This window comes from Gallus gallus, chromosome 20, assembly GCF_016699485.2.
Source record: "Gallus gallus isolate bGalGal1 chromosome 20, bGalGal1.mat.broiler.GRCg7b, whole genome shotgun sequence".
NCBI lineage: Eukaryota > Metazoa > Chordata > Aves > Galliformes > Phasianidae > Gallus > Gallus gallus.
Window position 1 is genome coordinate 4673711 of NC_052551.1, and position 22655 is coordinate 4696365.

At 44.6% G+C, this 22655-nt stretch overlaps 1 long non-coding RNA gene across 3 annotated transcripts in view; it reads left to right on the forward strand.

The window, feature by feature from the left end:
* LOC101750167 overlaps nt 1-22655 on the forward strand; it is a 60253-nt gene that overhangs the window by 18485 nt on the left and 19113 nt on the right. For all 3 annotated transcript variants that reach the window (XR_005841245.1, XR_005841246.1, XR_005841247.1), the window contains one exon: nt 7124-7314. This is a non-coding gene — a long non-coding RNA (uncharacterized LOC101750167). The remainder of the gene's footprint in view (nt 1-7123; nt 7315-22655) is intronic.

Sequence of the window (22655 nt, forward strand, 5' to 3'; positions counted from 1 at the left end):
GTAACACAAAAGATAACTCTTCCATGCAAAGCTTTAGTGTATGTCTTTAGGAGATTTATTCCTTTATCAAGTATTAATTTAAGAAGGGGTGCCTTGTAGGTAGGGCAGTGACATCAGTGGTAGACTACGGGGCAGCAGATTTATTAATTTAATAGGTTTATCCATTTTACAGCTTGGATAATCATATTTCACTAAACTGGTACGCAAGGAGTCTTCAGCCCATCTGACAGCTTTATTCTTGTGTAAGTTAACAAGCACATTTTGTACTCATGACCTTGTGAATTGTAAAAGTGCGAGGAGCTAGAGAGGAATGACAGACCCAATCCAAGAAATGTGTTAGCGTTTCAGTTTTCCTGAGCTAGATTTATAAAGGGAGCAGCGAGGAATCTCAGCTGCAGGGATAACTTAAACAGTTGTTAAACTATTTGCTTGAAGAAAATATGCAGCATTTGCTTTAAAAATAATGACATGTTAACTTACAAAGTGGGAAACTAATTTGTTTTTCAAAGACGGCGCCTTTACAACAGCATTGCTCTTCTGACAGTGGATGAGCTGTTGTTGATCTGGGACATCTAGGAAAGGACTGAGCCAGTTCAGTCTGAACTGACAGCATTTAGTATATACTTGTGCTTACTGCTGGTGACATTCCATGCTTGCTCTGGCCACTAAATTCCCTCTGTAAATGTTTAAAGTTCTTGAGACCGGCTTAGAAATAATGAGATTAAACAAACAGTGGACCGAGGCTTTAAAAAATGCATCGTACAGTTAAAAGCCTCCTGTGTATATTTGTGGTTTCTAAGAATTTCTTGCTTATGATATAGAAAAAGAAATAGAGAGAAAGTGTGCACTCGTTTAGGGTTCTTCTTATTTTTAATTTGAAACTGTTCTCAGATGAATGAAATTGTTTTCCTATTTGTGTAAAAGCCATCACTTAAAATTGAACCCTTTCTGAAAACCATGCTTCGGTTTCTTGTGGAAATGATGACATATTTTAGAAGATATTGCCTGGGCAAAACAGCATTCAGTGGAGATCTAACTTCTCTTTGGAAGATAACATAAAGTAGGGGCCAGCTCTGCTCTGCCCTTTCAGTGAGAACAGCAGCTGAGCCATCTTCTTACTGCATGCCCTTCAAATGGAAGAGCAAATACCTTGGACCTCATGATAAGATGGTACATGAGGCAGCATGGGATGAATTTTAGACCTCAGGATTTTTTTTTTTTTTTTTCATTTACATTCAAAGTCCTTTACACCATTCTTGTCAGGTAAAAAGGAAGATTTTGCACAATGCAGGGTTAAGCCGTGAAGACAGAATTTTAGAAGCTTGGGTGTGAGCAGAACACAACAGGCCCAGCCTGAGATGCAGGGGCTCTTTGTGTGCTTCCCTCCACACTCCTTGCTTTCTGCGTATCACTCATTTTTGATGGCAGATCAGGGCTGTTCAGCTCTTAGAGTGGCAATGGTGTCTGTTTGGAAGTCTGTGCTGTGCAGTGCTCACATTGGGGTGTGCAAGTAGAGAGTTCTGTGAGCACAGAGCATTGCACCTGGCACAAACCAGGTGCATGTACTTAAGCAACTGCAGCTTCAGTAAGGTTTTTTTTGGTGAACTTCGTGTCCAGCACTTGCTGCTCATGCTTCTGGTTCACACACAGCAATAGTTAGCATTTGGATTTAAAGCTCTCTGTGAAAGTATTTGTGTTTGCAAGAGAATTCATTTTTAAAGAAAATATTATAAATAGTGTTACATTTTGGGCTGATGTACTCACAGTAGTGTCTGAACTTTTGCCCTAAAATACACAGGCATGAGAAAGTGTTTCTATTGCTAGAAATGTAATGTTATTGCTTGGTCTGCACTAGACAAAAGGCATTGCATGAGCCTCCTGGATAGCTATCTTAAACATGTATGCCCTGAAATTTTAATTTCATGTTGGCATTCACTTTGTAGGTCTGCCTGTCCTGTGCAGGCCTGGCAAGTGTCCGCTGTTAGATGCTGGAAGGGCTGTCCATCAGATGGCCGAGAGCTGGAGCAATGTTTCCAAGTCATCACAACATTAAGTGCAGCCCCCATTTCATTTCCTATGGCACAAAGGGCACGCAGCATTCAGGATGGTCCCATCTAGGAGAACATACTGTGAGCACTCTTGTTGTAATATGGCAAAAAGACTCTCCTTGTTACATGTGAGGACCTGGTCCCAGCAGGCTCCAGAGGCTCTGGTTGTTCCCTTCTCTGTTCTTGAAAGTAGGGAAGCTTGCTCCTGCAGCACGCTCAGTCATGGAGATGTTTTGTGGTTGGCTGTGGACGTGTTATGGGTTGGGATCCTTAATTATTGTCAAATTGCAGATTGCCTTGAATGTCTTATTAAGATTCCTGAAGAATGATTGATCATAATCAAAAAATTAATCACCAATCAGCCCTGGCAATTAACATTAGCAAGTCTATTTGCGTATATCTAATAATTTATGCTGCTGCTGGAAGAAGGGACTTTTGCTGAACGTTATTGATTAGGGGAGAAAAGACAGATGCTTCTATCATTGGGACATCACACTCTATTAGATAGGGCTACTAATGTGCAAGAAATTGAAGGGCATTACTGCCACAGCATAGGCATCTTCCAGTGGAAGATGGAAAAAGGATTTTCATAAATTTATCAATTGGAATTTCTTAAATGTCACAATGTTGGATAGTGTGCTTTAAAGAAGTTCTGATTTTGGTACTCATTTATGATTTAAATATGTGTTTTGTGAAAAAAAAAAGCTTGATAATGTCAGACTAGATTGTGATATTTACATTAGAAGAACTTAATAGAAATAATTATTTACTGTTACAACTGAAGGATTTGCAGGCTTGTGATTAATTTACAAGTTATTGTGCTACTTAAAGTATGAAACAATACATAATAAAGTCCTGTAATCTTTCTTCCTAATTTTTTTTAACCTGAGATTTTTATTAATACATTTTTAAGAGAGGTTTATGATCTATACCATCAACTGTGTTTTCGTCTTGAAAGTGCCTTGCCATTATTTGTAGGCTGCTGCATTTGTTTTAAATGTTAGGATCTTGGTCAAGTTTCCTGATATTTATAGTCTTTTTAGCGCAGTAACTTAGTTTTGCTTCAGTACCCTTCAACGTGTCTCATACCTGCTGCTGTAACTGCAGATGCATGAAAATGTGCAGTCTGCTATCATAAATTCCGATTTGGCTCTCATTTATAGCTGCTTAAAGATTAGGGACAAATTCATTTAAGCCAATAGGCAGAGTGATAACTGTTTATCCTATCATCTTTAGCCATCTAGCCATAGAAATGATAGCAGAATTAGATCTGTGCCCACTAACTGGAGATGGTCCACGTCTTAAGTGACAGAGTTGTGTTGGAAGCAAAGGCCAAGTAAAACAATTCTCTCTCCAGGTGCTGAATGGAAAAGATGGATGAATTTGAAAGATGTTTTCATTCTGAAAGCGGAGTTATTTTGATCCATTTTAATGTTAAATTGTCGCTCTATTGTAAGCTAGAAATCTTCGTAATTCATATGGGGTTTGAAGACAACCTTTTGTACCAAATCTCTGAAATGCTCCTGGCTTTTAAAACTAAAAAGTTCTCTCTAAAAACATTGGTGAATCATGGTAAAATCTATTCTTATCGTAGCTAGATTTATTTATTCTCTCATGTTAGCTCTGTGCTTATCTCACTCTTTCTTATTTATCTGTTGGTGCACACTAATCTGTTTTGCAGGCTGTGACTGCATGTTCTTAATGTAATTAATGTATTTTTGTGGGATCTTCTGACTTCATTTTCCTCCTATTAATGAATTCTGCATTTGATTACAAATGGGAACAGAATCAGCCCCCAGCTCCCATACAGTAATCAGACCTCAACTCTAATGCAATAACAGTGTTAAAGAAGCCTGATATGTTACTCACTTTTCTTTTGGTGAACATTAAGAGATCTGAAAGAAGATAATCAAATCTCAACTATATATGGCTTTTGAGGGCTGGATTAACCAGTTAGAACGTCTGCTTTTCACTGAAGTTAGTTGGTAACCGTGAGATCTCGTCACTGCAAAGTTCAGAGGTTAATTGAAATCAGAGAGGCAGAACCCATTCAATTGTCCAGTTAATTACGTCCAGCTCCCTCCTCCAGTCTCCAGCCCTGGCTGCTCGCTGCCCGGCTGTCACCTGGTGTGGTGGCTGCGATGTGCTGAAGGCTGAAGCTGATAAAAAATGCCTGCACTGGGCAAGGGGTGCATCCCCATATGTCATCCCCTAGCCCTGATGTTACAAGCTTTCAGCAAAAACTGCCTTTAGATTGATGGCAAGTGGGCTTTGCTCAGTGCATGGCTTTAGCTGGGGAAGCCTGGGGCAGGTTGGTTGGGGCCCTGTGGGACTGGTGGGGATTTCTAAGAGTGGTTTACAAGGTTGGTCTTTTTGCTGTGTTTTGCATTGGGTAGTTGTGTATTATGGTTGAAGTATATATTTTTTTCTTCCTGTTTCCTCTAAAGCAGTATGAACAGTGGAATCTTCCTAATGAGTATTAAATATCAGATATTTGCTGGGCTGGGGTAACTTTCTTCAGGGTTTCTGCAGTCAGCAGTTCTGTTCTATTTACCTTACAGCAATCAGGCAAGCAAAGCAGATTTCAGAACTGGAGGAACATTAAGGTACTAAAATAGGTCTGAGTCCTGAAACCCTAGCCTGGCCTAGGGAAAAAAAAGTCTGCATTGTCTCCAGTGGGAGCTGCCTGGGTAACCAGAAAAACATATGCCCACTTGGGGTACTCTTGAAGTTTTGAGCTTAAAGGTGAAAAATAATGTTGAGACATGATACTCAGAGCTAGGTGGACTATGGGTATCTTAAAAACTGTGGTACTCAGGTGAGTCTAAAAGTCTCTTTTTGCATGTTTGTCCAAATGACCTGTGTGAAAACCTAATCTACCTGCAGGATAATGCATGCATTGAGCATAGGCTTGCAAAATGCATCCCTCTCTTTTCTTCTCACAGCCTTCCTGTTCTATCACAGCCAGGTTCCCAGGCATGCTCAACTTGCTCAGGGGTCCCCCTTCTTCCCTCCCCTCTGTATGGCTTTCAGTGCTGTGCCACCTGGGAAAGGCAGTCTGGAGCCAGGACCCAACTGTCATGTGCTGCACGAACGTGAGCCAAAACTGCCCTGTGACTTGAAGCTCTATTCAATGATTTTAATCTCTGTTGCCTTTAATCTAGATTCAAGTGAGTGTTCTCCTCTGTGCTCCTTCTGCCTGTGGGTAGAAACTGAGAGTACTGCAAAATGAGGTCCTTGTTCCAATCAGAAGAAAGTATGTATAAATCACACAAATGATTCTTATGAATAATTCTCCAGCATCTTGTTTCTCATCCCCCAGACATAACAATGTAACAGTGCTAGTAGATATTTTCTTCTGTAAACACATTAAAATGAAAATGAAACATCTTTGGATCTTCTTCTTTCAAAGAGGCAAAAGCAGAACTCAAACTGTTGAAATCTTGTTAATGAAAACTTTTTTGAATTCCACAGCCTGTATTAGCTTTCTAAAAACAAACAAAAGCTCTTCAAAGTGCACTCGTTCTTTTTACAGCCAGCAGCATTTTCTGTTTGTTTAGCTAAAAACTCATTGAAATTACTTGGTTCTGCTTTATTCTGATTCAAAGTTCTTATTTTGAAATGAGACTTTATTTTTGTTGAGCAACTGAAAGTGGCCATATCTATCCCATGTACACTTGGATGTATTACTTCATAAAAGCTTCTTCCCCTGATGGGGTGACAACTCGTACACTGCACAGAACCGTGGAAGGCGTCCTACGTATAATTTATGTGCCTGTGCCATAGGCTGAGCCCATATACCACCGAGGAGGAGAAGCTAAATCAATCACGAGTGATTTCCTGTGAAAGCCATATCACATCTACCACCCATTTGCTCTTGGCTGGCTGAGAAATGGAGCAATTTAAAGCTATTGGGTCACGCTGAAATGGGGGCAAAATCTTATCAGAGTGCAGCACACAACAGAGCTTCATTTCGTCTTCATTTCCAGAGGTCCCTGGGCTGCAGCAGTTCCATGTAGCCCAGCAGTGCCTGGCACGTGTGCTGGATTCTTGGCTGCTCCTTTCCCCCAGAGGTGGGAAAACTTGTTGGTAGAAGTGGGGGGACTTGAGTTTTTTATATTTGTAGAAAAATATTGAGGAAAATGCAATTAGTCTTCAGTTGTAATGTGGATGTGGAGATAAGCTTGAGAAACCCAAGTTTGCTGTGGAACATCTGATGGAAAATAAAGGTTTTCCATTCACTTCCTTAATATTTCATACAATCTTGGAAATGTTCCCTTGCCTGGCCCTCATATTTTTCAGATTATTTTCAGATCTGTCTCAAAGCCATACCCTCCTCAAATCGACCGAGCAGCCAGTTTCTTAGTTAAAATAATAATAATACAGTGTACGAGCACCCAGGCGTGCTGAGCATCCCATAGCTCTTTCTAGTGCAGAAGGCTCAGATACTGCCCCGTGCTCGCAGGCAGATGTAACACACGGCATGTGTTCGCTGTTGGGTTTTCCTATTTCTTGTTGCTTCATATAACATGAAATTCCATATGGCGCTTTTAATGGTTGCTTGGAAATGGGAAGTCCGTCACCCCAGAGGGATGCATTGGCATTCTGCACCTGATTGCATTTCTCCCTTCTCCTCCAGAGGACGAGTCAAAGGTTATGGTTCAGAGGGGAAGGAGTTTGCCGACAGCAGGTTCTCCTCAAGCTGAGAGGAGGATTTTTTGCTTTAATAGCATGAGGTCGGTTGTGTGTGGATTTAAATTGATGTTTGAGTTTGCCTATGTGAATTTAGGAATCTGATCCAAAGAAAACTGACATGAACAAGAAAATTAATACCGACTCCAAAATAAGTTGTCCCCATCCTTAACATTGGAAAAAGGAGTAAAGCAAAACAAACAGAAATGAAGAAGCAGTTCTGAGCTAGGCACTTTCTTCTATCCACATCTCTCTTTTCTTTTCCACACCTGGATAAGGAAAGAAAAAATGGCTTGTCTGAACTTTAATATTTCTGAATACCTTTTCGAAAACTGAAATAACTGACATATTGTCAACATCTCTTGTAATTGTGTTCTCTGCAGCGTGACGTTACCACAGTGTTGCTCCGTCAGCGGGCAGTGGCACATAGCAGGCATGGACCCAGGCATGCAGTACAGCCAGCACACAGCCCTGCCGAGAGCCCACCATGCACATCTCTGCCTTGCTTCACCACTTTGGCCCAAGCTCCTGAGCCAATGTCTCTGTCCCACATTCAGCTCCAAGCATTCTGAAGGTGAGTCTGTGCCACCTTGCCCGGTGTGATGCGCTGATTGATGCTCTGTTGCATTCATCACATGTCCTGGTGGTTTGCAGGATAATGCTGTGCAACTTAACAATTTCACAGTTGAACAATTCAGGTGGAGGAAGCCAAGGTCCAGAATCCCCATCATTCAGTTCTCCTAAGGGACCTGGGCCCATCTGCAGCAGGCAAGGTCACGGGGGATGGTTTATAGCAAAATCTCATACCTGAACACTCCAGAAACTGATGCAGTGCCCTGGGGTGCTTGGCCTTTCAGGGCCTGCAGTGATACTTACACAGAATGTATGGGCAGGAGACCGAGTGCCAACATCTGCTCTTGGATCTCAGTAACTAAAGTATGACTCTGCAAAGTTATTTCAATAAATCAACTCTTTGAAATTTAATGAGAGAACTGAAATCTGCTCTTGGATCTGGATGATGCTGTGTGAAACAATGACGGCCAGTTAGCAGCAGCATTTCCAATCCAAGTATTTAGAAATCTTGAGTCAGTCTTTCCAAATCTTAGAAATAATGAATTATGTTTCTGAAAAGAATATTCCAGGATATGTTCAATTTCTGCTTTCTCAACTTTCTGTGTGCAATTGCTTAACTTGTGAAGCTTTTTCAGCAGAAATACATGGCTTTTAAGCTTGCTTTTAAAAGCTCAGCTCGGCTTCTGACATATTTCTGTGTTCTAGATCTGAGCTTTAACAGCAAGACCAAACATTCCTGGTGAATTTATATGTGCTAATAAATGCCATCTCCTTGCCAAATTCCATATCTCCCACAATATGCAATGAGTGGCAGAAGTGAAAAATAAATCTGTGACAATTCCTTCTTCTGTACTACAGGTTGCACAATTTTAAGGCAAATGTCGATCATATGCAAATTCTGTTACTCTGGTTTCATTCAAAGATAACTTTGCTTATGTCAGCTATTTGGAAATGTCTGCTCTAGCCTTCAGATGCGATCACTAAAAATTCAGGATATCTAAGAAATAATAGCTATGATAATCTTTTTCTTTCTTTTTTTCTAATTTGACTCCTGTATTTCTGTGGGATTTACTTCACTATTTTTCCTCTATTTTACTTCTAAGTTTTCATATTTTAATTTGAATACCTTTTCCTTCAATGGTGGCAGCTAAAACTTTGAAAAAATGAATGTTGAGATTCATAACAATCACCAAATGGCTGAGGCCAGGGTTGTAATGCATCAGTCATCTTAAGACCTGAGATATATCCACTAGAATTAATCAATTCACTAGAATTGGCAACGAAGGAGAGGCTGCCTTGTAATCAAGTTGCCCTGGACTTACGTGATTTAATTGCAAGACTGCTTTTGGGTTCCCAAGGTCTTTAAAGACTGGCTCTCCATTCTGATGGACTGTATCTTGTTTTCCTTTTAAAACGTGCTCTTTAAAATATGTCTGCATAGGTGTTTGCACATAGACAGGCCCAATCCAGCTCAAGGCTGGCATTACTAACACAGGCATGCAGCCTTTATCTTGGAACTGGTCCTCACTCACATAAAGAGTCCCTCATTACTTCACCATCCTGCTGTCCATGGCACTTGCCACACCTCGAGTACTGTGTTCAGTTTTGGATCCCTCACTATGAGAAAGACACTGAGGCCCTGGAGCATGTCCAGAGATGGGTGGCAGAGATGGGAAAATTCTGGAGCACAGGTCTTACGGGAAGCAGCTGAGGGAACTGGGATGGTTCAGTCTGGAGGAGGCTCAGGAGAGACCTTATTGCTGTGTACAGTTCCTTGAAAGGAGGTTGTGGCAAGTGGGGGTCAGCCTCTGCTCCCAGGTAACAGCGATAGGGAAAGAGGGAATGGCCTCAGGTTATGCCTGAAGAGGTTCAGGTTGGATATTAGCAAACATTTCTACACAGAAGGAGTAGTGATGGGTTAGTCTGCCCAGGGAGGCGGTGGAGTCACGGTCCCTGGATGCGTTCAAGAGCCATGGCAATGTGGTCGAGGGACATGGTCAGTGGGCATGGTGGGATGGGTGACTAGATTGAACCTGGTGATCTTAGAGGTCTTTTCCAACTTTAATGATTCTGTGATTTGAGTTCCACTGCCTACATGTACGCAGGCAGAGGTCGGTCTGCAGTGCAAGCAGATTGCTCTAGTTCTGTTGTTGGCAAAGGTAAACCCCACTTGACGTCAGTTGTAGTTCTAACTCTTTCCAGATACTGAAATCCTAACTGCTTCTTGAGTACATGAGCTTCATGGAGTTTGGTGGGGTTTGCAGGAGTCTGTCTGCTCCAAGGACCTATGCCAGTGTTTGGGAAGATTTTTTTTTTAAACGTGTATTTCAATTGTTAACCGTAATAGAGATAATACTGCAAAAATGTGTGTAGCTTATTGACCTGGCAGGGTGTAAACAGCTTTTTGGAAGCCTCCTGATATGAAATATTCCAGTCCCTGTATTGTTCTTGTACACGAAGTACATTGAGAGAATAAGCAATAAAATACCAGATGGATTTCCTTTGAAACATAATTACTGTCCAGGTGCAGACTCTATTTTTCATAGTCAAAGATTTCCATCATTTTAATAGGGTTCTTTTAAGTCACAGTGTCAGCGTCCCCTGGCCTGAACCATCAGCGTGCCCACATACAGTAAGGATGAACAAAGAGTGGGGGTCACCTCTCAGTCCTCTTTGGCTGCTGCTGTTTTTTTTTGTGAGAATGGCAATCAGATGCCTCTTGGTGCCTGTCCTGGGAAAGGCTTTCTGCAGACACACCTGTGCTGAGACTCATTTCTTCTTTTCACACAGCCAAGCAAGAACACTTTTTAAGATTTACTCCCTCCCAGCCCCCACCCTCCCCACCTCTTTTCCTTGCAAGAGAGCACAGCAATAAAATAATAATAATAATAACAAAAGGCATAGCCAGTCTGCCCTCCCATTCTGACATGATGAGTGCCAAAACCCGGATCAAGTCTTTAAGGCAGAGTGGGAAGGCAGTGAAAACAGGGGCTTCATTATAAGGCAGGGCTGTGAACTCTTTAACTCTCGCCCTGCTCCCGGATGTGACTCTTCACACTGTACACAGCTGCTGAGCGCTCCCAGTGACTGTGGGTGGTGGGTGAGGAAAGGGAAGAGGTGGGTTAGCTATGCACAATATTTCCCATAAGAAATAAAGCAATAGAGTCTCACCTCACTGCCTGTTTTTCCACATATATTGAGATGGGAATGTATTTATATAACCCTATTAAAAGCGAGCGCTCGGTAGCAAACTCGGTCTTTAAATAGCTACTGTTCTGCATACTCCAGTTTCCAAACTCCTCAATTTCAACTCACACCCACTTACATTCTTTTGACATATTCTTCAGGTTTTTTGTGACTTTGGGGTCAAATCCAAAACTTATTGAAAGTAGTGGAAAGACGTTCTCTGAATTCATTGGAATTTGGATAATACTCTGAGAGCTCAGATACCATGGTGATAATGCAATAAATTACATAGAAAAAAGTGGCCTGTTTTGGGCTAGCTCTTCTTCTGTGGCCATGAATGGAACCGCTGCTACTGACTGCCATAGGAAACAGCTCTCTCTCTTGCCTGGCACTATTACCTTACAAACAAGGGGGTATCTGTATCTCTCATTTACAGATGAATAAATGGAGGTGTGGAGCCTCCTGTGCATGGAGCTAGAATCAGACCCAGCTACGAGTCCATGGACCACCCAGTAGAAAAGGAGACGGCCTGGAGCTGCTGGCTGTCCCCAGGGCTCTCCTGTGGCTACCAGCTCCCAATGCCAAAGGACTGGAGGGCAACCAACGCCCTCCTGTAAATGGTTGAGCGCTAATAAGTGGAGCAGCTCTTCAGAAGCATTTTGTTTTTACCACCAGGACACATTATTTCATCCTTCTTTTTTCCCCCTCAACATTCATATTTTCCCTTTGACTCCTGTTATTTTGGTTCCATTCAACAAATACATTCTTGTGTTTTTTTTCCCCTGTGTCCCTCCAGCCTCCTTAGGTTGCCTTTTTTTTTCCTTCTTTCCCTTAAAAACTTTTTTCCTCATTCGGTGCACTAAGTGGATTTACGACCCATTTAGGCAGCTTACAGTGGCATTGCTTTTACAGTTCAGAGGCAGAAGGGCCATAAAAAGATTTACAGTTACAGCAAGAGTCGGTTGTATGGAGGTTCAAGATCCAAATTAGACAAAGGGAGCGGGGCTGTGTGAGTGGCCAGTAAAAGAAGCTTGGAAACAAAAACAACTGAAAGTGCTGTTGGAGAAAGAAGGTTGGGGCAGGGGGAGAGAGAGAAGGAAAAGCTGCCTGTTAACTTCATGTTACTATTGCAACAGCTCTGTTAATTCTGTTATATAAAGCCCTTTTTCCTCCTTTTTTTCCTCTCTCTCAGTGTTGTTGTTGGACAGATTTCCTTTGCAAACACAGCTCTTGAACTGGAGAGCAGCAGCTTCACACAGTAGTTGAGATTCCAAGGCAGATATTCCCAGGATGCTGGCAGCTGCTTTTGCTGCTGCTGCTGGGACTCTGGGATGCAAACTGCAGAGATTAAACCTAGCAGCTGAAGGGCTGGGGCCAGTCTGAGTGGAGGACGTCGGGTTGCATTGCACAAGGTTAATCTGACTTTTAAAAGAAACCAGAAATCAAGAAAAAGACATTATCCTGCCACCCTCCCCCCCCCCCCCCCCCCCCCCCCATCTCCCTACCATTACAGTTTTCCTGCTGACTTCAAAAGAAACAAGACCAGGCTTGACCAAATCCATAAGCTGAAGGAAGGGGAGATTTGCCTCTGACATTGAGGGGACATGTCTGGGCACATAAAGGGAGGCTGAAGCTGGAGCCTGCTGAAGGCAGGGCCCCAGCTTTTGTGAGACCCAGACCTTATGTTGTGCGGTCAGAGACAGGGATGGAGACCACTTTGGAAAGAAATGTGTGCTTTATGGCAGCCTGAATGGATGCCATGTTTGTTTGGGCCTGTAGGTGTCTGCAGCCGAGTGGGTACAGATGGCCACGTCTGCTCTTTGTGGGGCTCAGACGGGATTGGTGCAGGCCAAATAAAGTCTAGATGCCATGCAGTCATACCACTGCACTGCAGCTGTGCCACTAAGGGTCTTTCTTTCCATGAGCCTAACTGATCAGGAATAACACCATGCTAGTGCAGCACTGGGCCTAGAAGCTGGTTGGGGTGCAGTGGAGAAGCCCAGGGCTGCATTCACGCACAGAGACAGTGCAGCAGGAGAACGGCTCCAGCAATGCTTCCAGTAAGCCTGTGTTTGGCTTATTTATTCTGCTTTGTTGGGATATTACTGTACTTAGGTCAGTCTATGGTGTGAAAACAAGCGTAAATAAACCATCCACATAAGAAAGCCAGTATTTCTCAGTTTTTCTCTAAACGCTAATTTATTTTAGAGAGTTGGAAAGCAAGCTATTATTTTGTTTTTCTTCTCTTTGACACTGTTTTCATTCAGCTGCTCCCACTCCTAACCAGCTTCCTGTTCAAAATATCGCCTTTGGTTTCACATAGATATGGCTCTCTTCATTTCCTGAGCCCATCACATAGCGATGCTATCAGATGGCCTTCTGGGCGCCGCTCGATCGATGCCTTGTGTTTCAGGAGCTGGTGATCTGTCTATTAGTTGCTTCATCCTTGATTTCTGTTGGCTGTCAGTGCATTGTTCAGAGTAGCAGCAGGACTGGAGTTTGTATTTCTGAATTTCTGGTGCTTGAGCTTCACCAGTGAAGTTCTTGATGTTGCTGGCTCAGCTGCACCTCGTTTCCTTGGCTCCTTGGCTGTCCTTTGCTTACTCTGTGCTCACGGCTCTCAGTGTTCATTGTGGTGGAGAGGGTGCTGGGATCCTCTGCGTGAAAAAACACTCCGTGAGGATCAACTTTTAGTCCTTGTTCCTTGCTCCCACGTGTTCTCACACGGATGTTAACGCTCAGGTTTCAGATTATCTGTAAGAGGAAAGAAGTAATTGTGACGCTTTCCCTTTCATCCTTTTTAGAAGCAATCTTTCCTTCCCCAGAAGAAAAATCTCGTAAGAAGGGTGGTAATATTTTAGAACGATTTGGCTGGTGTTCTGCTTTCTAGAGGAGGAAGCAGCCAGCCTCAAAGAGAGACTTGGGTTGAATGTAGGAACAAAATATCACCCAAGCCCCTATTAAAATGTAAAATCTCACTGACTATAGCCAGACGAGCATCCCTTACCCCTTTCCTCCTCCCATCACAATGCCCAGACGCAGCCATCCCCTTGCAAGCCAGGGTTTTGCTGGATACTGCTGCAGCCCATGGGGCTGAAGAAACCCCAGGTGAGCATTCATGAGGGACACTGATGGATTTCTGTGGCCACACTGCAGATTTGCAATAGGACATGGAACTGCTGTGATCCTGCTGTGTCAGGGCTGTTCCTCCCCTGTGCACGTGCCTGTGCTCTCGCTGCTTCCTCTCCCTTCCTCCTTCTCCCATTCCTTTTTCAGTGTGAAGGGCCTTGAACTTCTGGTAGCGACTTGACGGATGAGGGAAAACACTGAAATGGAGAAAAGAGTGTATTTTATGAGCAATGGTTAAAATGTATCCTTCAAGTCCTATTTTTTAAGGTGAATATAGACGTGTGGACAATACAGCAATTTCCATGAAAAACTGTCACAATGGAAAACTGCATCACTTGGGGGGAAAAAAGATTGTGAATAAATAGGCTTTTTTGATACTCACCAGATCTGTATTTCTGGTCGATTTTTCCTCTTGTTTCCTCCTTTTGTTCTTTTCCTTTTACTTCTATGTTTATACAATAAATATATATATATATGTGTATTTAAGAAACAGCCACAGAGTAACATTTAGGCTTCCTTATCATGGTTCTGTTATTCTGTTCAGTTTTAAACCGAATCACTGTTTCTAATTTGATTGGGAAAAAGCAGTTTGGAAATATTTTGAAAGAAAATAATAAAAAAAAGTGTTACTGTTGGGATTCCTTACAGAAAAGGATTTGCGGGGGGTGGGCCAACCGTCCTCCTCTGTAAAGCACAAAGAAAAAGTTTGTAGGGCTCAGCGTTACTGGTGTTACAGTTCAGTACAGCCAGCATCCACTGACAGGACTCAGGTGGACAGAAAGGTGAAGTTACTTAATTGATCTGTTGTTGTTGAAGGTGTTCAGTTTTCTTCCCCCTCTTGTTTTGCCTTCCACTCACCACTGAAAATGGGGGACTGTGCACAGGAGCCAGCCACGCTCCGTGTCATTCTGCCCCATCCCCAGGTGGTGCCCCTGCGATGGCAGGGCTCAGGCTGTCCAAGTGAGCTGCCCATCAGAATGACTTCTGCTTAATCCAGGAGGTCTCCGCGTCCCCTTTAAGCTGTTTTCGACTCTGTCTTCGAGTGTGTAATGTGCTCCATAAACAAATAGGCTGTGTTTTTGTAACTGGGTCAGCCCGAGTGGAGTTGTGGGACGTGGGGAGGAAGCAATGGGACCAGGAGCAGGAGTGGAGGCAGCGACAGCCTCAGACCCAGAGGTCTGTGGGGAAGCAAAGCATGGATGGCTGCCAGAACAAATGCAGAGCCCTTTGGGAAACAGCTCCAAGCCCTCAGGAAAGGTTGGAGAACAAAGAGAGTAGGGGAGACACACATAATGTCAGACTTACAGGAGAGGTGTTCGTCAGGGGCAGGTAGCTCCAACCAGGGCTTGTGCATGCTTCCACATTGTCTGTTAGCAATGGGGCTGTCTGTGGATGCAAAGCCCAGAGCCTTGGGAAAGTAACAGAGGTAGTTGGGCCTTGCCAAAATGAGTGGGGAAAAGAAGGGGAAAAAAAAGGTGTATTTGCTTGAAAATAGTAAATCTCCATATGTGGTCCAACTTTTGGGGCTGGGATGAGGATCTTCAAAAAGGCATTTATGTGGTTGAAGGGCCATGAGGCCTCATCAAGGCACGGTGTTGTGTCAGAGAGAGCCATATCTGGAAAATTCCTGGGCCCGTTTCCTCCCAGGTCGATCTGCCTGACTTTATGGCCCGTGGGCTTGTTTATTAAGTTCTACCTTTTCATTTAAGTCATTGCTGAAGAAGAGAAAAAGAACATATTGTGTCTACTAAAAACAGAATGAGAAAATAAGATCATATTTTCACACTTTGATTTCTCCAGGAATTTGTGTCATTAGTCCTTTTTTCCTTCCAGAAGTGACTGTGTTCAGCATTGATTTAGAGCAGTTATTAGTAAGCTGCAGTTCCCAAACCTGCAGGCGGCACCCAAGAGCACTGAATGTGACTTCTCCCAGCTACCTGTTTTCATTCTGACCTCAGTCACTTTAGGAAGCTTTGCTGGCTGATGTAGACGAGAATCTGGTCCTGTATTTTAGTGAAATGAGGAAAAAATATCCGTCAGCGCTTCCTTCTCCCTAGAGCTGGCAATGTGATTTTTCAGTGGTCAGTGCAAGGTTTCTTGGGTACTGCTTTAGGAGCAGGAATGGGTGTAGGACCAGATGGGTGTAGGACTCGGGAGCTGCAATCCGCCCTCAATGCCTGCAGCAGGAGAAATGGCTCAGGGGTGAACTGAAGCAAAATGTGCAGTTCCGGGGATATAACAGTGATACAGTAGACAGGATATCCTGCCAAAATGCTGCCTAAGTAGCCATTAACGGACATCTGAGTTTTGTTAAATAATTAATGTGTCTCTTGTATTTTTTCCTTATAGATCTTTCAAGGAATTTAGTTTCTATTCCTTTGTGTTTAGTTTCTGTTCCCTGAAATGCTGCTTTTGATCCTATCTTCTCAAGCATTTATAGATACTGTCTGTATGGCAGTTTTCTAATAGCAGCTCATGGCTGTTACAGCCAGAAACCATTTACCCCAGCATGTGAGGAGAGAGATACCCCTGTTCTCGTGGTGCTGTTAGGACACCAAGGCAGAACCTGCCAAAGTGGGCTTGCCAAAGGCAAGCCACAGCTCTGTATAATAGGCAGGAATAAGTCTTGTTCTTTCACCAGCAAAAAGAAAAGCTCAAAGAGAGCTTTCAAAACCAGGGAGTGAACCACTCTGAGTAATATACCTTCGTCCGTTGTGAAAAATGCCTGTTCTGATATTGTCTGTCCCAAACCATCAGCAGGTCTCACTTTGCAAAATCCTGCAGTGCAGAAATCTCAGATAACCAACGTGAAGCACCACTAAGAACCAATCCCCTGAACAGAACTGGTCCTTTTACAATTTTCCCTTGGTGTTTCTGCCACCAGGCTGTCTGCCCTGGATGACCCTGGATGACCGGATCTCTAATTCCTCCCCATGCCTGAACACGGGTTGAATTTTGCCACCTTCCTCCAAAGAAATGGCTATCAATGAGAGGACATTGGCTGCTGTACAGCAGCTTGCATCTTCTTATCACCAGCCATTTTCCCTGAACGCCCAATGACCACTTTGGCTTCAGCCTGTGCTTCTCAAAGGGCAAGAAACCAATATAATCATAGTATTAGTGGCTAGATCAAACACTTCCCAAAGGCCGGGGAGTAAGCAGAGCTGAGTTCTTGGTTTGGCCGTTGCTGGATGTGGGGGATAGTCACTGAGTGCAGCTGCAGATGTGGGTGGATCCAGGACACGGAGCAGACACAGGGTGCAGTGCTTGGTGCTCCCGCACACTGCAGGTAGGGCACGGGCAGAGGGGTGAGCTGAGCTCCCAGCGATGGCCTGTTCTCAGAACAAACCCAAACCTCTCCGCATATCCGCTGAGGACAAGGTGTTTTTCCTCTTCTGAAGCACAAAGGAAGGAAATGTATCTTCAGGAAATGTTTATTTTACCGCCGGATTGTCCGAAGCAAGGTTCAACAATACCCGGAAAAAAAAAAATCCCCACAAATTTAATATGAAAATAAGAGGGGCTATTGACAAAATGTACGACTTTTAGGAGTGAGTGTGCAGCGATGCTCTACAGCACTGCCAGCAGCTGAGTGTGCAGCCAGGACACACTGACCCAGGGCAGCCAGGTCCCCGTCCTCATCCTCCCAGCTCTCCCCATGCCTCGGGGCAGCGTTAGCAAGCAGCACAGAGGCACTTCTCGAGGCAAATGTTGATGTGTTGGAGGGAGAGATGCTTAACACCTCACCCAAAGCAGGAACCTAACCCCAAACCTGCAGCAAGCCTCCTTCCTCCTTGCAGGCCCTTGGAGATGTGTTAGACATGTTCCTTTGGAATATTATGGCTGTACTCCCCCTCCTTATTTCTCACCCTTATTTTTCCTAGGCTCGGGGAGCTGGGGAGGAAATCTTGCATGCAGCTGGTCTCTGGAAATGAAACCTGTGAGATTTAGTGCCTGGACTAAGGATGAAGGAGTTAAAACGAAAATAAAAAGAAATATTTAATTTAGTTCTCTAAAACAGAGCTCTGCCCTGTCCCCTCCTCCCACGCATGCCACACCGACACCCCACCACAGAACACAAAACCCTGGCTTATTGCACAAGCCCAGCCCAGCGTGTCCCTGCCGTCTGCCGCAGACCTATAACCCCCTGCTCCTCCAGGCTGGCTCCAGCCTGCTCTGCTCTGAGCCTGAGCTGGCTCAAAGAGGCATGGAGAGAGGCTTCCACAGAAACCTCTAAATGGGCTTTAATGTCTCCCCACCGTAGGATTCCCGGAATTAATTTGCGTCTGGCTTTTGAAATCAGGGACGCTGTGTTAAAGAAGATGGATGCCCCTAAGAAGCATTGAAAAGAATGAAGGGATGATAGGGGTGGTTTATTTAGTAAGCCCGGCTACAGATGCAGAGTAGTAAATGTGGCTGGCTGATTGAGATCAGATTTTTTTTTCCAGTGGCAACACCCACATAGCTTATTTATTTATTTTCCCCTTTCACTTCAAGGCATCTCACAACAGCACAGTATTTTATAAATCTCTGTGATTATAAATCTAGAAGGATGGCATTCTTGGTTTCCTCAGAGGCCAGGATTCCATACCCACAGGAGACGGGTGGGAGAGGTAGCCAGCAAGCTTTCTATATTATTGCACTGAATTGCAGGGACTGGTTTTGGCTTACGCTGCATGGGGGAACGCAAAGTCTGCACGGAGCATCTCCATTTACTGCTTCCTCTGCATGCAGCCAAGGCTGTATTGCTTACACTCCCTGTGCAGTTACTGGAGAGGGAGCGATGCCGTGCCTGCTTTGCAGCTATTTCCCCCACCCTGCTGCTAGGATGTGGCCCAAAAAGTTGAGAAGCGCTTTGTGTAACTGCTGCAAAGCTGGTGTGAGCCTCGGGGCTGGGCCAGCTCCTTCCTCCCCTTGTAGTGCTGTGCCCCGTGGCAGCAGAACAACTCCAGCACCTGCACAAAGTGAAGCAGCCCCTTGCTTTCTCTTGAAAGGCAACAGTGGCTTCCACAGACCGCCAGAGACGTAGACAGCGAATAGAGATTGCTGCAGCACAAGTCGGGTTGTGCTGCAAAGTTTGGAAGTGTTCTTCTGCAGTCTCGAAGTTGAGTTTTAGAAGTCAGAGACTTAGTTTGCATTTTTTTCCATGGGTTGCGAGGTCAGCTGTGGGGTAAGAGGTGGATTTAGATTTAGAGTCATCTCTGAGCTTTGAAGGAAAAAATAAATAAATCAAGGTGTTTGATTTTGGTGCTTTGCTTCATCCCGCTGCCTTGGGAACAGTGGGAGGGCCGCCTGCGGTGTTGGGGCAGCCCCACACGATCTCTGGTCCATCCCTCCCCTTCCTATCACTCACCTCCTCCCCAGCCCAGCCAGAGTCAAATATAAACTTTCCTAAAATGAACGCAAGATTCATTCCACTTGACCAAGTCTGACTTCCCAGAAAACAAACAGCGATGGCAGAGCCAGCCAGCCCCCTCCTTCCGCTGCTGCCCTCCTCCCGAGGGGCGATCAGTGGGCTGGGAGCGATGCTGTGCTCCTGCGATGGAGAGGCATTGCTGAGGGCAGGAAGCTGACCTAAGGGACTTCCCAGGGTCCGCTGCAAAATAGCAGTATTGCTGAAAGCCTTCATTTTCTCAGCTCTGGTTTCTTTTTTGGTCTCCATTGTACCCTGGCTAACTGGGCTCAGCTGATTCCTTGCCCAGATGATGCATCAGAAGGAACCAGGTCAGTAGCACATGTCAGTGCTGTTGTGAGAAGAGGGCTCTTCAGAGCTCAGCATTTAACTAATCTGAGCGGGGCAATAGTTGATTCCCTTTTCACATTTTTCTTGTTCCCGTCGCCCTTTGTTTTCTTTCTGTGCTTTTACCAAAAGAGTGCCAAGTCTGGGATGCTTCCTCCCTCGGTGCCTGGCACTGTGTTTGAGGCAGCTCTGTGGTGCAACTGCCCTAAAGCCACGGCCATGACCTCTTGCACTTGAAGTCCATGACTTCTCCATGCCTCCCAGCCCCACGGGCACTCCCTGCTCACCGGGTAATTCCTCGGACGTTTGTTCTGGGAGCAGTGTGTGTGCAGGTGTTGCCTGCGGAGCTAAAACGATTCCCTCTCAATACCATGGGAAAGAAACAAGCGTAGACAAAATAATAAATACACCTGTATAGGGCTGACTCCTTTTCCTTACCAGGCAGTAGACGTTTGGGGACCGAGGTCAGAGTTATCTGATATGTCCCGGATCCCCTTCTCCTGCACTTGTCATCTTCTCCCACTCTCGATGTTTATCTGCCCCTCCTTTCCCAGGACAGGTATCTTTGATCTTGGCTGTTCTCACTGCTAAGCAGTCTCCCTTGCAATGAGAGCATGAGCTTCTGATCCCCTCTAATCCCAAAACATCCTGTGCAACTGTGTGCTTCTCTCACTGTCTTCCTCCTCCCAGCAATACTTCTCTGTCTTTTTTTATTAAATATATATATACACACATATATATAAAGGAAACAAAGCAAACACACCAAACCTGCTCTTAGTGGGGAAAACCAGAGCAGTTCCCTGTGCAGCGCTAACAGCTGTAGGCACACAGTGCTGAATGCAGCGCTGCAGCTCACGCTGCCTTGTCTGTGCTGATACACACAGGCAGTCCTGATGAGGACAAATGTGATTAATGAAGATTGGCTGCCACTTCTGTTAATTGAGTATCTGCTGCTAACGATGACTTTCTAAAAGTTTAAAAAATAGAAAGTAAGGAACAATACTTTTTCCTCCCCCTATCTGCTATTTTCCACTATAAGCATTATCTATTCAAGCCAGAACAGATTAATTGTCAGGCCCCTCTGTTTTTCCTTCTCACTGTTTTATCTCCTAAGCAACTTTATTTGGTACAAGACAAATAATCTGAATTCCTGAAGGCAGAAACAAGGAGTGGGAGTCCGGGAAACTGGCTGCTGATCTAATGCAGTTTTTTTGCAAGTGTGGTTATGGTTAGAGGCTCTAAATATGGCACCATGTTACTGTACACACGGCGACTGCACCCTGTGTGTCAATGTCTGAGTCACAGCCGTTTAATTTACTGACAAAAACATGTTTTACTACTCTCAGCTGTGAGGAGCCAATAGAGCTGGGAGTGAATGAGCAGAGCTGGCGGCACCGGCCGCTATCAGCCCCAGCTCTGGGCTCGCTGCGCATCCAGGGCTTGCTGTCACCTTCTGCCTTTGTTTTTGTCTTCTTTTGGACTTCTGAACAGACTCGGTCTGAATGCTGCCGACAGAAACTAAAATACGAGGCCGATATAATGCTTCTCTCTTTTCTTCCCCCCAATCTTTAAAATAAGAAGTATTCGCAGAGGAGAGCATTCCTGCACCGTACACGTTCATCCAAACCTTTCCTATTCACTGACTCACGCAGCAGGAGTTATTAATGGAAAGCATTAAATGAATCTGGTTTAATATTTGGTAAATAGGAGGTGTCTTTTCTTGGTGCTCGAATTTGTGTTTCAGATGCCTGTGTTTGCGTTATTTCTATTAATCTATTTCATGGGCTGCTTAATAATAGCAGCAATTAAGATAATAACAATAAATACTAATAATACTGAGCTCTCCTGCTTTTCATCAAAGGGAGGTCAAGGCTCAAGGGTGTACCTCTGGGAGCACTATAACGTAGATCTGATCTCCTCCCAGTATTTCTTTTTGTGGGAAGTCAGGAGTATCATGCAAAGATCAAATCGCCTGTGTCTTGGCCTCTGGAATGTCTCTTAGGCATTATAAATGCCAGCGAGAAACATAAAATTGGAAGGAAAACAAACACCAGGACATTGAAAAATGTAACCACAAATACTGACCTATTTGTTGATTGTTGTTTTTTTTGTTTCTTTTTCTTATTTAGCAGAATGCTATTAATATTATAATTAAAGCTACTTTGTAGCCTGGGGGGCTGAGCGCCTGGCTCTTATTAGAGCTGGATCAGCAGTATATGGTGGAAAGAAAAAAGGAGGACAACAGAGGGGATGGCCAAGAGGAGAACACAAGAGGGCACAGTGGCACCTGTGGTGCACATGGTGCTCACCAGACTTTGGAAACACGGAGGGCAGAGGGGAATTTAGGCCTACGTATGCGTGCCATAAGTAATGAGGGCCATTTTGTTGATGAGTTGGAATGATAAAAATGTAATTTTACCCGAAATATTTTTTGGTTAGTTATGAGGGTCAGAGGTTAAATGTATTGACTGTGTCATCTGAGGGCAGGACTTCTGCGCTCTGTCTGACAGCATTAACCTGGGCAGCCTCCAGGACAGCAGCCTACTGCTGCTCTTCTGACCCATTCTACTGTCTCGTAGTAAAGGAAGCCAGTTCTGTGACTTCGGAAGTAAAGGGTATCGATGCCACTTCTCAGCTTCTGCTCAAGGAAGACATTTCTGCAAAGCATTGGATGTGGCAGAGCAGCAGTGACTCAGGGAAAAGTAAGAGATGTTGGTTGTGCCCTCAGGAGCCTCAGCCCTGCTGAACAGAGGGCTGGGTGCTGAGTGCTAGCACTGCGGGTAGGTGTTCGGGAGGAGGCAGCACAGAAATAAGCAGGATGGTCTCCCAGCTCTGAGGTTTAGGGGTTGTGGCCTTCCAGAGATGCTTCAGGCAGGGTGCATGCTGGACAGCAGGCAGCCTCACCGGTCAGCGGTGTTGTGAGGGAGGTGTGGGGTCAGAAATGGCCCAGGCAGAGCAGGTCCAGCACAAGGCTGCAAACGGTCTGGGATTTCTGCAGTCACTTCAGCAGCAGGTTGCAGACTGGCCTTTTGCTACGGGAACTGTGCGTGAACCCTCTAAATGCTGCAATGTGTGACCTGACATTACTTCACAATTACAGGTGAACAGCCACCTTTCTTCCTTTTTTTTCCTCCCTACTTTTTTGCAAAGAACTCCTCACTGTCAGGTCCCCAGCACACGCATTCATAAGACACACTGCTTCCACCCCAACTTGCCCGCAGTGTCCCATGCCCTCCCAGATGTCCATCAGTCTGTCCCCGTACAGAGCTGGAGAGGAAAATGTGATA